Consider the following 13,566-nt stretch of genomic DNA (forward strand, 5'->3'; position numbering starts at 1 on the left):
ATACAGATGTTTGGTCAGAGTTTCATCATTTTAAAAAAAAGTGAAGCATCAAATAGAATCTACTTATTTCCACAATTCTTTTAAATTTGCCTTATTTTACAGCGGGAAAAGAAAAGAACCCTCTGGAATGATTTTTTTTAAAATATCAGATAATATACTATAGTGGATGCTCCACATTAGTCAGTTGTGAAAGATAATGAAATGCACAAAGCAGTTCCTTATCCTTATAATTCAAGTGTTGCTGCTTTTTCCATACTCAGATATTCTTTGAAGTAGTTTGTTTGCAAAATTTTAATGAAATTATCCTTAACCATTTAATGCTCACATTTACTTTGAACCTTACCTAATAGAAAATGACTTTCCAATGTAAGTTGAAGATGTGTTATTAAATATGTTTCATATTCCGTGAGAACATGACTTGTCTCATTTTAAGTTAGGTTGAGTGACTGCTTGTGTAAATTATGGAGCAGAAGTGGAAGGATTACGTAGTTATGTAGCTGTTTCTTGGTATGATGTACTAAATTATGATTAAACAGAATTTTGGCACAGATGGATTGGCGAAGTTTTATAAATAGGTCAATTCCACGTGTGAAAGGAATATTGTCATCACATTTGAACAGATTCAATACATTTGGCATATTTATCTTAAATGGCATCATTTGGAAATGTTAATGGGAACTATTTAAGAATCATATGCAGACCTGATCTTGCATAATAGCTACTAAACACAGCCCATGGAGGTCAGTGTAGGAAGGACGTCAAATCTCTGAAAAGGTTAAGCAGCTCTTTTTCTAATTGCTGCAAAAACAGTTCAAAATTCTAATAAAATTTTTGTGGTATGCAACTGTATAAAATGTATCATACAGATTTTTTTAAACATCAAAAATGGCTTCAGAAAATGAACACACTTATTAAAAAGCAGGAGTGATTAAGATCTTCATCACGTTTATTGAAAACCATGAACTTTTAACAGAGGCTAAAATTGGCCAAATGTTATTTCACTATACTGTCCTATGTAAACTGATTGGAAATCAGTTATGCTCTTTCCCTTTAAAGGGTCCATGGTGTTATATAATTGCAAGTTCGTTAAGCCATTGAAAAATCTCAAATACGATTCTTCACAGGTTTCCTAAAGAAGTTAATAATCTTTAATACCCTACCAGACCCTTACACTTGAGATTGACATTTCTCATTGATTACACACAGCCACATTGTAGTATCCGCCTTGGCACAGAAGTAGTGCCACATCAGAAGTATATAGGTAAGGGTCACCTCTGGAAGCGTATGTCCACATTTGTATTGTGTTTCATTGCAGTTCTGAGGTGGTGTTGCACTTGGAGATGCAGTCCCTTTAGGACCATAGAATTGTTACAGTGCAGTACAGTCATCTGAGTTCTCGACCTTACGTCAGCTCAAGAGGAAAGACATTAAAGTTAAACGTTAAATCGAGAGGATCATTTTGTTGGCCTCCTCTATGTTGGAGAGACCTGACACAGAATGGGGGATTGCTTTGTTGGCCACCATCTTATGACAAATCAGAGCAGGACTGAGAGGCTGAGCATCCTACTCCTGCTCTTAATTCATATGTTTATGTAACATCTCTCTGCATTCTAGCCAATATTTACATCTTAATTATCACATCCTGAAAAAAATACTGTTTTATTTTCTGTTTACTTTTTAATATTTGTAATACTTTATTAGGTATAAATTGCCCGGTGCATTTGCCTGATTATAACAATGGCTATACTTCAGAAGAATTTTATTGACTGTAGAGTGCATTCGGAAAAATTGAGGACTATACAGAATGACTTTCCCTTGTTCTGGAATCATTATTGTACCTCATACAGTTATGAATTATTCATGCACAGGGGCTAGCTTCAAAATCCTAATGATACTGTTATATCATATAAGCTTTCAGAGGCATTTTCAGTACTATTATTTTATTACATTTATTCTCTACCTATGAGATACGATCCACTTACATAAAGCTATCAGCAATAAACTGTGGATACTAATTATTAAAACACTATTGTAGGGAATAAGTGTTTACCACTGTCCTCAAATTTGAATCTTATGTCTGCAGTCTAAAGTAAACAAAACCCCCACAAAAGGAATTTCCTGTAATTGCTGAAACATTTGCCATTACATGTCACATTTTCAAAATTATAGCACGATGAAGCATTAAGGACGCTGGGCAGCAAATTTGAATTTTGTCTTATTAGTCTTCTGTTTTAAAAAAAAACTACAAATTTAAAAATGAAATTAGTGTAACTGGGAAGTTGTTGATCGATGTAAACTCGATGGGCTGAAAGGCCTGTGTCTGTGCTGTACCCTACGACTCTAGGTCAAGCTAATTATTCCCATTGACTCCGTGTAGAAAGCTATTATTACATATACCCAATATCTAACAATGCAGATATAACTATGGTATCTCTCTCTGCTAAGAAATAGATATTCATAATTTCATAACATGCCCCATTTAAAGCTTTCCGGCCATTTAGTAATTAGGCAGAAAGCACTTCATGAGAATGAGAACAGATCACAATTATTTTGAAGGAGTGATTTAAAAACAATTGGATTCTGAAGGAATATTTGTGGTCAAATTCACTTGCAGCATTCTGTACGATTACCTTCACATAGTGAAACAAAGTAGGAAATACATTTCTTGACGACATTGCAACAAACTAATTCCCATAAACAAAATTATTTTTGAATTGTTCTCCCATATCCAGGACACCTCAGTTGGGTGTTTGCTGGACCATGCAGCTTTTAGATTAAAAATATGACCAATCATTATATATTTCTGTATCTCAGTATTTTCTCACAACCAGAGAACGGCCTATGACACACGAGTCCTCCCAAGTCTCTGAGAATACAAATCTCCGAGACTGGTTGGAAAAGGTACTTATCAATTGCTGAGGCAGACTATTGAATTAGATAATTCTTAGGAACGTTGGAGCAAGACTTTCAATTCCATTCTTTAGAATGTTAATTTCTTTTAATCCCATGCTTTTATTTATGTTGTTTTAAAATCCCTGCCTGTTGTTTAAATGCTCCCTGTGGTCAAAATATTCCACATAATGGCAGTGGATTTCAATATTATTTTGCCTCAGGTAGATATTTCTGAGTTGGAAAGTTATATATTAGACTCATAAGAAATTGATATTTATATTCGAACTGTCGCACCAACTTTCTATTGCATGGCCCCTCGAATGTATTAAATCATCCCTGCTCACTTTAAAAGAAGTTCATCAAGCAAAATTGGACACCAAATGAAGGGAAGATGGCGTTAATTAAAGTTTTGATCCAAAGCACTTGGCTTCCTAAAGCATCTTCAAGTAGGAGAGAAAATAATTACAGCTAGAAAAGCATAGGAAAAGAATTGCAGAACTTAGAGTCTTGGCATGAATGGTAAAGGGCACAAAACCAAGAATAAGCAAGAACCTAAAATTTTAGAACCAAAGGAAGATGAGAAAAGAGAGGGGGAGTAGGAAAGAAAGAGAGATATGTAGATAGAGAGAGAGAGAGATCATGTATATATTGTGTTCTATTTGAATAAATGCAGGGGCACAATAGGAGTGCAGTGATCAGGAAGCCAACAAACATTTCAGCATATAGAAGTTAAAAAGGAGCTGGAGAAGTCCATTACCCCTTTACCTATGCGCTTATGAAGGAAATAAGTGGCGTTAATGTAGCACCATTCATGAGCTCTGTTCCTCCTGAGGCACTTTAGTGCCAATGAAGTACTTTTGAAATTTATTCACTGGTGTAATGCATTATACCAATACATCACATCAAATTGATCACTGCAATCTCCATCAAACCACAGTGATAGTAGTCAGATAATCTGATTCACATTGGACTACATATGATAGAAGGCATTGGAATGGGTTATTTGGCCCAGCAAGTGTAATGATAGTAATTGTTTTGAGATTTAATTCCTATCTTACGTTTCTCAGCAGGAATTATATTGATCTTAATAAAACGTGGCTCTTTTGAAGGGACCAGAGGAAAGGGATTAGGTCTTGGCAGAGGCATCAGAGGAAGACAAATAATGAAGCCATCACAAGCAATTTCTTCGAAAAAAATATTTTGGTCTTACCCACATGTTTAACAGGGAGAAATCTTAATTACCCCTTTTTGAGAACAAAAATGGCAAGCGGTTAAGATGTTACAACCCAACATGTTGAAAAATTTTTATCATAGCAAGAATCATAAATAGAAAATGATAACTGAGGTACAAAGATTCACTTCAGAGCTGATGGTCACCTTATCCTATCCCTGATGTTTATGTTTATGTTTTTGCTGTGGTTTCTCTAAAAGAAGGTCAGCAAGGACACTAAAGTAAGTTAATATCCTGGAGACAGAAATAGCCAGAATATTCCTCCTTACTGGGTCTGGAAAGTAGACTTATTGGTGTCCAAGCCCCCTCCACTTCCATCCACAGAGTTTGCTGATGGCTTCCATGTTGCATGATCTTTATCATTCCCCCATATTTCAATCCTACAGCAAAAATGCAATTTAATGCCCAATATCATCATAATACCTGGTACTGTATAAGGTCAATATTTGCATTTTAAACTTTTTTAAACAAGTTTCTCACATTATTCCAAGTGATAATGGATACCGGGTGGATTTGTGTCATGGTCACACTGAGAATTTCAATCACACAGATGGATGTTACACAGAAACCAATATCAGGGTGAAGCATTCAGCTTGGGTTGAATTCAACTCCATGTTGGGAAGGTGTTAATCTAATGTGGCAAATGAAGGAGAAAACATGGTTACAGCCTTTCTATATTATTTTCAACATAACTTTTAAGATTGTACAAATATTTTTTAAAAGGTGCTGAATAGCAAAACTACTGTTTTACATTTGCTATGTAAAAGCACAAGGATCAAAATAAAGTTTTCCACATTTTCATCAATAACTGCACAATTTGAGCACTATCTTTCTGAAACTTAGAGGGCACATTTGTTATGCTACATGGGAGAACATATTAACAATGTGCTAATTAGTGTGATTTACATATTCTAATTAGGTTAATTACAAAATAGATTTTCCTCTATAACTCAAAAACAGTAAGGCCTATCTGCATAAAAGTTACAGAATATATTCATTATGTTAAGAAGCAGCATATCAGTGCATGCTGCTCGTTAGACACACTTTATATATGCAAATTAAATTAATTACAAAGTACAGTTTCCCCAATAAGCCAAAAATGTTTGTCCTATATAAATGAAACTTGAAGGTTATAACCATTCTGCTATTAAATATAACATGAATTATGCTAATGTTGTCTGATTTCAATATTTTAGTTGATAATGTAAAAATATTTCTTCTTCAATTCAAATAATGTAAATGACAGTTGGAAAAGAAGAGTGCAGTAAAATCAGTAAAGTACTTTTGCAGTCTTTGAATAAGAATGGAGAATTCACCTAAAATTTTTTATATCAGTTTTGTATTATACTAGTAAAAAGTGAGGACCAGAGAAAATAATGATTCTGGTAACTTGTGCCACAACTTCAGATTGTTAGAATGTTTTTAAGTATGTATTATTCACTGCTGTCAGTCCAGTCATGATAAGAGAGGAGTTGTATTAAAATTTATTGATGTCATGTGCAAGATTAATACTAGCAAGAAAAGGAAAGAAAATAACTGGACTCTTTAATCCTGTTTAGGACTGAAGGTACATTTCTGAATCTGATGAATAATCGCAGATTGGAAGTTTGCTTTATCCACTTTTAAAAGACACGTCCCAGTTTATTTACAGAGTTGGAGGCTTTATAAGACATTATTCAAATCACACTTGGAGTTTTGTGAGCAGTTTCCAGCCCCTTATCTAAGAAAGGATGTGCTGGCACGGGAAAGGATCCAGAAGAGGTTCACAAGAATGATCCCGGGAATGGAAGTGTTAACATATGAGGAGTGCTTGATGGCCCAGGGCCTGTACTCACTGAGTTTAGAAGAATGAGGGGGGATTTCATTGAAACCTACTGTATATTGGGAAGTCTAAATAGAGTGGATGTGGAGAGGATGTTTCCTATAGTGGAGGAGTCTAGGATCTGCGGGCACAGCCTCAGAATATGGGTACATCCCTTTAGAACAGTGATATGGAGACATTTCTTTATCCAGATGGTGGTGAATTTGTAGAATTCATTGCCACAGGTGGCTGTGCAGGCCAAATAATTGGGTATATTTAAAGCAAAGCTTGATATATTCTTGATCAGTAAGGATGTCTAAGGTTATGGGGAGAAGGCGGGAGAATGGGATTGAGAGGGATAATAAGTTAGTCATCATGGAATGGCAGAGCAGCCTTGATGGGCCAAATGGCCTAATTCTGCTCCTATGTCTTGTGGTCTTATGGTCTAAGATATCACCATATTTCTGCAGATGCTGGAAATCCAGTGTAACACACACAAGTGCTGTAATCTAGGGTCTAGGGTCTTGGCCCTAAACATTGACTCTTTATTTCTTTTCATAGATGCTGCCTGACCTGCCGAGTTCTTCCAGCGTTCTGTGTGTGTAGCACCATATTTCTGATTAATTCCTCCATCACCTTTAATGATTTGATTCAACTTTTCTATGCCTGTCATTAACTTAGAAGGTGGTAAATTGAAGGGAGAGGGAGTTGTTGCTCTGTCTGTGCTGCTTATGTACATTTATTATATCCATATTCCCTTTGACTACGTTTTCATGTGTTTCTCAAGTGCTGCACAACTGGTACTGAGTTGTTACTGACCTACAATGCTGCATTCACGATTCATTTTCTTCGTCTGACTGAACTGGTACACAGGATTGGAGATGGTTGCCCACCATCTATCCTTGCCGAGCTAAACAAAATCCAGGATGAGAAAGTCATTGTAACTCTTTAGACCTCAAAGTCTAAAATCACTTTAAATTAACTAATCATTGTGCCTTCATACAACAACAAGTGTAACACCCAGGATTTGTTTGTAAAGGAAACATGCAAATTCTTTGGATTTGCTGACTTCCATAGTGCAAGAACTTTCATAAAATTTATGCATTATATTTGAATTACCTAAAGTGGTTTGTTTAACCTTTAAAGCACAGTTTAACAACAGTGGCAGATTTGGGGGTTGAAAAGTTTAAGAAGAAACAGGACTTGGTTCTTGAAACTATCTCTAAAATCAATATTGCATATATCAGCAAGATTTTAGAATTAGGATGTTGAAAATTAAAGCTACTTGGGGAATTAGCCATCTTCAGATAATATGACACTAAGCCATAGGTAGAATGCCCATACTATCTCATTTGAACCCACTGGGCTAATACAGAATCAGGACAAACAAACTTCAGGGCATAGACACCACTACAGTAGATCATTCAGGTTACTGTTTGTGGTAGTTGAAGGAGCTGTGGTTGTGATGTTATATTTATGCTTTAAAATGCATAATAAAAGAAGGGTAGATTGCTGGTAATGATATACATCCAACCATTATAGATTGTGCTTTATATCAATGCTTTATTCATGGCATGGATAAGCAACAGTTTTGGCTGCAGTCAATCCTTACAGACTTTCAAAAGCCAAGAATTTTCAGCACAGCACTGCCTGTGTCCTCTGATTTCACACCAGGGATGATGATGGTCAGGTATTTGATTATTATTTTTCTTGGTGGTCTTCAAAACATCACAAAACCATCACCTGGTCACTTGGCAGATTCTTCAGTTACTGGAGGCCTTGTACAGCTAACTTCTCCCTGCTGTGCACATCCTGTCAGATGAGTTAGATGGAGCTTACATTACTGTAGACCTTAACTGTGAATTAGTTTCTGCAATACTTACAGGTTTCTTCCACCTTCCTTTCCAATCCTGATGAAGGGTCTCGACATGAAATGTTAACTGTTTATACCTCTCCATTGATGCTGCCTGACCTAAGTTCCTCCAGTGTTTTGCATGTGTTACTCTGGATGTCCAGCATCTGCAGAACCTATCATGTTCGACACTTGCCTCACTTGGTTTTTAATTACTGTGGAATATTTCTAATCCGTGTATCTGGAACAGCAGGTGAATTGTGTGAATATCGGTTCTAGGAAGCTGACGGGCACATTAAGGGCTGGATAGTGATTAGCAGACTGAATCATGCAGTTGAACTTCCTGATTGACAAATGTTAGTCTGCTTTCCCAGTTGTTAGAATTTGTACTGCAATCCAATTTAGGATTCCAGTGAAGAATCCTTTGACAAAATTCTTGCTGAGAATGAAGCATGAAGAATAGTTGCTCATTCCCGAGCTCTGATGTTCCTCAGCCAGATGGATGCAAAGCTGAGCTCTGAATTTAAGCCAATTCTGTCAAGCACCTATGTTGTGACATCACATGCTGCACCACTGATAGATTTTGTTTGCAGTCTACATTCAGCACCCTAATGTAATAACTGAGATCATTCTGATGGTGTTAGCAACCGATTTATGATAAACAAACCCCAAATAAGATCATGAGGTCCAATTATGGAGTGAAATTGGCAAACAGGAAGACACTAAAATCCTCTAGGAAAAGAAACTAAAGTTTACTTCCTATGTCTAATAAAGTGGACATTGAGTGAGTTTGTGGTCTTCTGCTGCTGTAGTCCATCCATTTCATCATTTAATGTGCATTCAGAGATATTCGTCTGCACATCACTGTTGTAGCACGTGATTATTTGAGTTGCTGACACTTTCCTGTCAGCTTGAACCAGTCTGGCCATTCTCTCACCTCTCTCATTAGCAAGTATTTTCTCCCATAGAACTGCCACTCACTGGAAGTCTTTTTTTTGGCTTTTCGCACCATTTTCTATAAATTCTAGAGACTGTTGTGCCTGATAATCTCAGGAGATCAGCAGTCTCTGACTCAAACCACCCTGTCTGGCACATGTCAGTTAGTAATCTTGCTTTGTTGGAAAAAGTCAAACAGCATTCATTGTCCAGGTCTGCATTTGTAAAGAAATATATGATACCAGATGACTACAGAGCTTGTGGAGACTTAAATAAGCTTGGGAGGAACTCAATGTGTATCAAAGCTTAAAGAAACTTGACAAGTTTCCATGAAGCGGTTCCTAACAGTCTTCTAACTGCTGTTACAGTATACTATTTGTAGGCCATTGGTTTTCTCCAGCTATTTATCTTAGCCTTCCTTTTTAGGAAGTTTTGTCTTCTGAACTGTTCAGGGCATCAACTAATTTCACTTAGAGCAGTCTGGTTATTGAGAGCTAAATCAAAACAAATTTTCATGTTGCCTAAGTCTACTGCCCAGTTAAATGATGATGTCAACAATTTTTCGACTTTCCGTTCCGACAATACCTTTTTAAAAGATATACATATTAAAAATTACGTTGAGGTAGAAATGTAGTTTACATTTCCCAGTGACCATAGTAAAAACAAAATATGAATAAGCTGAACTGTATGTTAGTAGAGACTGAACAGGAGGGTTGAGGAAGTTAGTAAAGACATACTATACTTGAACAGTCTTGTTACATCTGAGCACATAGGCTAATAGTAAAATTAGTTTTCTTGTGTGATGTGAGAAATAAATCGTATAGGTGGAGAAATTTCTGTCTGAACTTATTCTGTCTTCATTACAAACAAATTTTTAATAAACCTGGATAATACATATATATTAAAATAACTGGAAAAAATGTAAACACGAGGAAATCTGCAGATGCTGGAATTTCGAGCAACACACATAAAAGTTGCTGGTGAACACAGCAAGCCAGGCAGCATCTCTAGGAAGAGGTAACGTCAACTGTACCTCTTCCTAGAGATGCTGCCTGGCCTGCTGCGTTCACCAGCAACTTTTATGTGTGTTGCTTGGAAAAATAATGTATTACTTTCATCAAACTAATGTTTCTCGCTGGTGACACAATGATACAATTAGGCATTTTTAGATTTCCATGTATTTGGAAATAAAAGACGCTTATCAATGGAAATTTATTTTCTTAAGTTGGCATGTGATAATGAGGAAATAAGCTGCGTGCTTGTTAGTGCTTCCCAGAAACTTCCTCCTAATATGCATACTGTAAACGACAAGATCATTGAAGGACACCAAGTTAATCACCATTCATAAAGTTAATTTATAACTTAACCTTTGCACTGGAGACCATTCCCATGAATCCTACAGAACGGCCTCTGACTGCTCAAATTCCCGCACCTGCATACTGGCCACCCATTGATACCTAATCGAGATCACGTTGGAAGCTCCTATACAGTGAATCCACTCCTAAATTCTCATTACCAACTTGATGCTAATTCTACTTGAATAACCCCTTGTGATGCCTCCTAAGTGTAACACTATATCCTAACTGAAAAAAACATGAAACAATATATCTTTTTTAAGCAGATTAAAAGTGCCTTTACACATTAAAGTTAAAATTGCAGCATCCTTTTCTTTTTCTGGGTGGTGGGTTTAAGTTGTAAGTCTATAAATCTGGATTTTATTTTTGTTTCTGAGGAGTTTTACATCATGAGTGGACTAAACATCATGAATAGCTGTAGATTTGCAATAATTAACATTAGGTTTAGTTACTTCGTTAATGAATGATAGATTTCCCTAGCAAAGTTATGGGATCAAGTTTTCATTGACCACAGGACTAAATGTTCTATATCAAGATCAAAATTTCTCAAATAAAATATTGAACATCTGTCGGTGACAGATCTCAACTTCATTGCAGTTTTCTAATAGCTGAGCTGTTGATGCTGCATCGAACTGGCCAACAATGCAAACCAGTCAGGATTCACCCAGCCTAATCATAGCTTAAATAAATGGATTTCCTACTTTTGCTGCCCGTCAGGCTAACTTGTCGACAGTAAAATTTGATGTGACATTTTAATTATCTCTCATTTACTTGCTTTATAGCAGCTGCTTAAAATCTTTTGTTTATTGAAATGTTTATATTTGGTGAGCTAAATTTTCCTCCACAGTGGGCCTACTGCCAAACTCGGCTGGAGCTGCACTTTTAATGTTCCAAGTAAGCCCATTATAACCCTATGGTTTTATTCACAGGGAAGTGACCTTAACTATCAGCACGATATCCAGCAAGGTGAATAGAGACAGCCATGCCATGTTTCTCAGTTCCCCCTGCTCCCGTCACTGTATTAAACACTATTTATAATTTGCCAGCAATATTCAGAAGATAACCAAGCAAACCCAAATCCTTATTAATCTATGGTACTCTAGTGAAAGGATAGGGCCAGTCATTTCAACTGGCTTATATCACTTAGACCTTGCTTTTTGCCTGTTGAAAACTCATAGAATATTTATCACATCCACTATGCATGCCATCATTGTCCACTCTGGTTATTCCTGAAGAGAACTCAATACTGGGTAATACAATCTGCCTTTTAGTAAGCCACATAGATATTTTAAAATTATATTCTATATTACTAGATGTTCTTATTACTCATCTTTTAGCAAATATTTTAGTATTTGTATAATTTCATGAATGTATTCAGTTTTCCTTTAGGAAGGATGGACAGCATCATTTTTCCACCAGTCTTCTGGGACTATATACTTTGCAAACTACATTGTAGGAAATTGTTGGTACTAAGACATTTCATTGAGCAAACATTTTGCACTCCTACGTCTTAAACATCTCGGACAATCCAGAATTCCTTGTAATGAACCAGAATATTGCCTTAAAATGCATAAGTGCAGTTATTACAGCACAGAAGGAGGCTTTCAGTAGTCCATTCAGTTGTTTCTAGTGGAAGCAGTCTAGCAGTCTCAATCCCTCTCTCCTTATTTCCCTGAATCATCAAAATTTACAGAATTTTCTTTCTCACACGGAAACACAAGGATCTGCATATACTGGAATCTGGAGCAAAACACAGAACACTGAAAGAACTCAGTGGATCAGGCAAAATCTACCTGATGCTCTCTTTCTCACCTACCTGTGCCATCAACTATTACATCACTTCCTATTCTTTATATCAAAATATACTTTATTTATAATAAAAGATACTTAGAAGAATAAACCGTGCAATGCCTTTCATTCGTTGCATTCATTTCTGTTACGCTTCTATGCTGCTGCACTTGTTGCCCCCTGGGGTGATATACTGCTACAATAATTGAGCCCCCCCCCCCTCGGAGGCTGAAGAACTGTGCACTATGGCCCTTCCCCAGCAAGCCCATGTGGTGGCTTCACAGTGCGTCTCTCAGCATCTATTCGTGCAGCCTGGAATATGCAGGTTGGGAGCATTCCTCGACGCACATCTCGATGTGCAGACCATCAGCAACTTTCGGGTGGACCGAAAGGTGTCTTTCACTGTGCTGACGCACTGCCAGCAGCCCTTGATGTTCGTCTCCGTGTGTGTAGCTGAGAGCAGCACATAGATCAGAGAGTCCTCTGTCTCACAGTTTCCCGGGATGAACCGTGTCACAGGTCTTTGCTCCTTTCTCCACACCCTCTTCGCAAACCCACAGGCATATTTTTTTAACAAAATAAACTTTATTCATAATTTTTAACAATTACAAGAATAAACTATTCAATGCCTATTCATTCTTTAGCTACAAGATCAATGCTTTCCCTATTGTTCTAATACATTCATACACATGAAAAGCTCTGTTGCCAGTCATGTGGCACTCTGGGGTGGTATACTATCTGCTACAATAATTCAGGGGCTTCTTCCCTACACCCAGCCCCTCCCTCTCCAGTAGGAGAAGAACCCTGCACCCTAGTCCTTCCCCATTGAGACTTGCAGTGGTTGCACCAAGCTTCAGCACACACTCCTGCAGCCTGGAATGTGCCATTTGGCAGCATTTCGCCACAGACATCTCAATGTTCTGGTAGACCAACAAGTTCTGGGCAGACCGAAGAATGCCTTTCGTCAAGCTGATAACCTATCAGCAGCACTTGATGTTCGTCACCGTGTGCGTCCCTGGCACACCCACGGGCCTTTTACACCAACCCCCTCTGATTCTTTTGTACCATTAGCTACACGGGGGTGGTGCGGGTGACTTACAGAGCATGTGGCTGCCCATTCTCCTTTGGGATGTGGTAGGAAATCACAGCATCCAGAACCAATCCAGATAATCACTGCGAGAATGTGCAAACTCCACACAATCAGCAGTACAGGTCCAAAATTGTCCCTGTAGCTATGAAGCAGCCAGATTAACTCCTCTATCCATGTGCCATCATTTACTAAGGTATAAAAATAAAGCAGATATGATATCTGCAGGGTTCTAACATCTATAAATCTTCTGGTGTGCTCTTACAGTACAATCTACTGTCCTGTGCCATGATGCAACATTTATTTAAATACATGCAGCTAATGAAAAAAGTTCTAAATTAACTTCATCCCATATAATTCTTGATCTTCACTGAACTGTCTGGTGCAGGTTATTCAAGCGATGCCCCATTGTATGTGCTATGTACTACAAGGGATGCAGAACCATCACATTCAGTTTTAAAAAAACACCAGCAACTCAATAAAATAATCAGACAGAAATCCCGAAGCATCTGACAGTAACATAGACAAGAGAGAATCTGCAGATGACAGTTACACAGGGAAAGTTACCCTCCAAATTTTCTCCATTACCTTAGCTTTTTCTCCATTGATTAACACATTAAGAAA

At 37.3% G+C, this 13,566-nt stretch overlaps 1 protein-coding gene across 2 annotated transcripts in view; it reads left to right on the forward strand.

The window, feature by feature from the left end:
* The window catches only part of LOC134349540 (PC3-like endoprotease variant B), a 797,797-nt gene that overhangs the window by 689,242 nt on the left and 94,989 nt on the right, over positions 1-13,566 (forward strand). The gene's annotated exons all lie outside the window — the stretch shown is intronic.

This window comes from Mobula hypostoma, chromosome 7, assembly GCF_963921235.1.
Source record: "Mobula hypostoma chromosome 7, sMobHyp1.1, whole genome shotgun sequence".
Lineage (NCBI taxonomy): Eukaryota > Metazoa > Chordata > Chondrichthyes > Myliobatiformes > Myliobatidae > Mobula > Mobula hypostoma.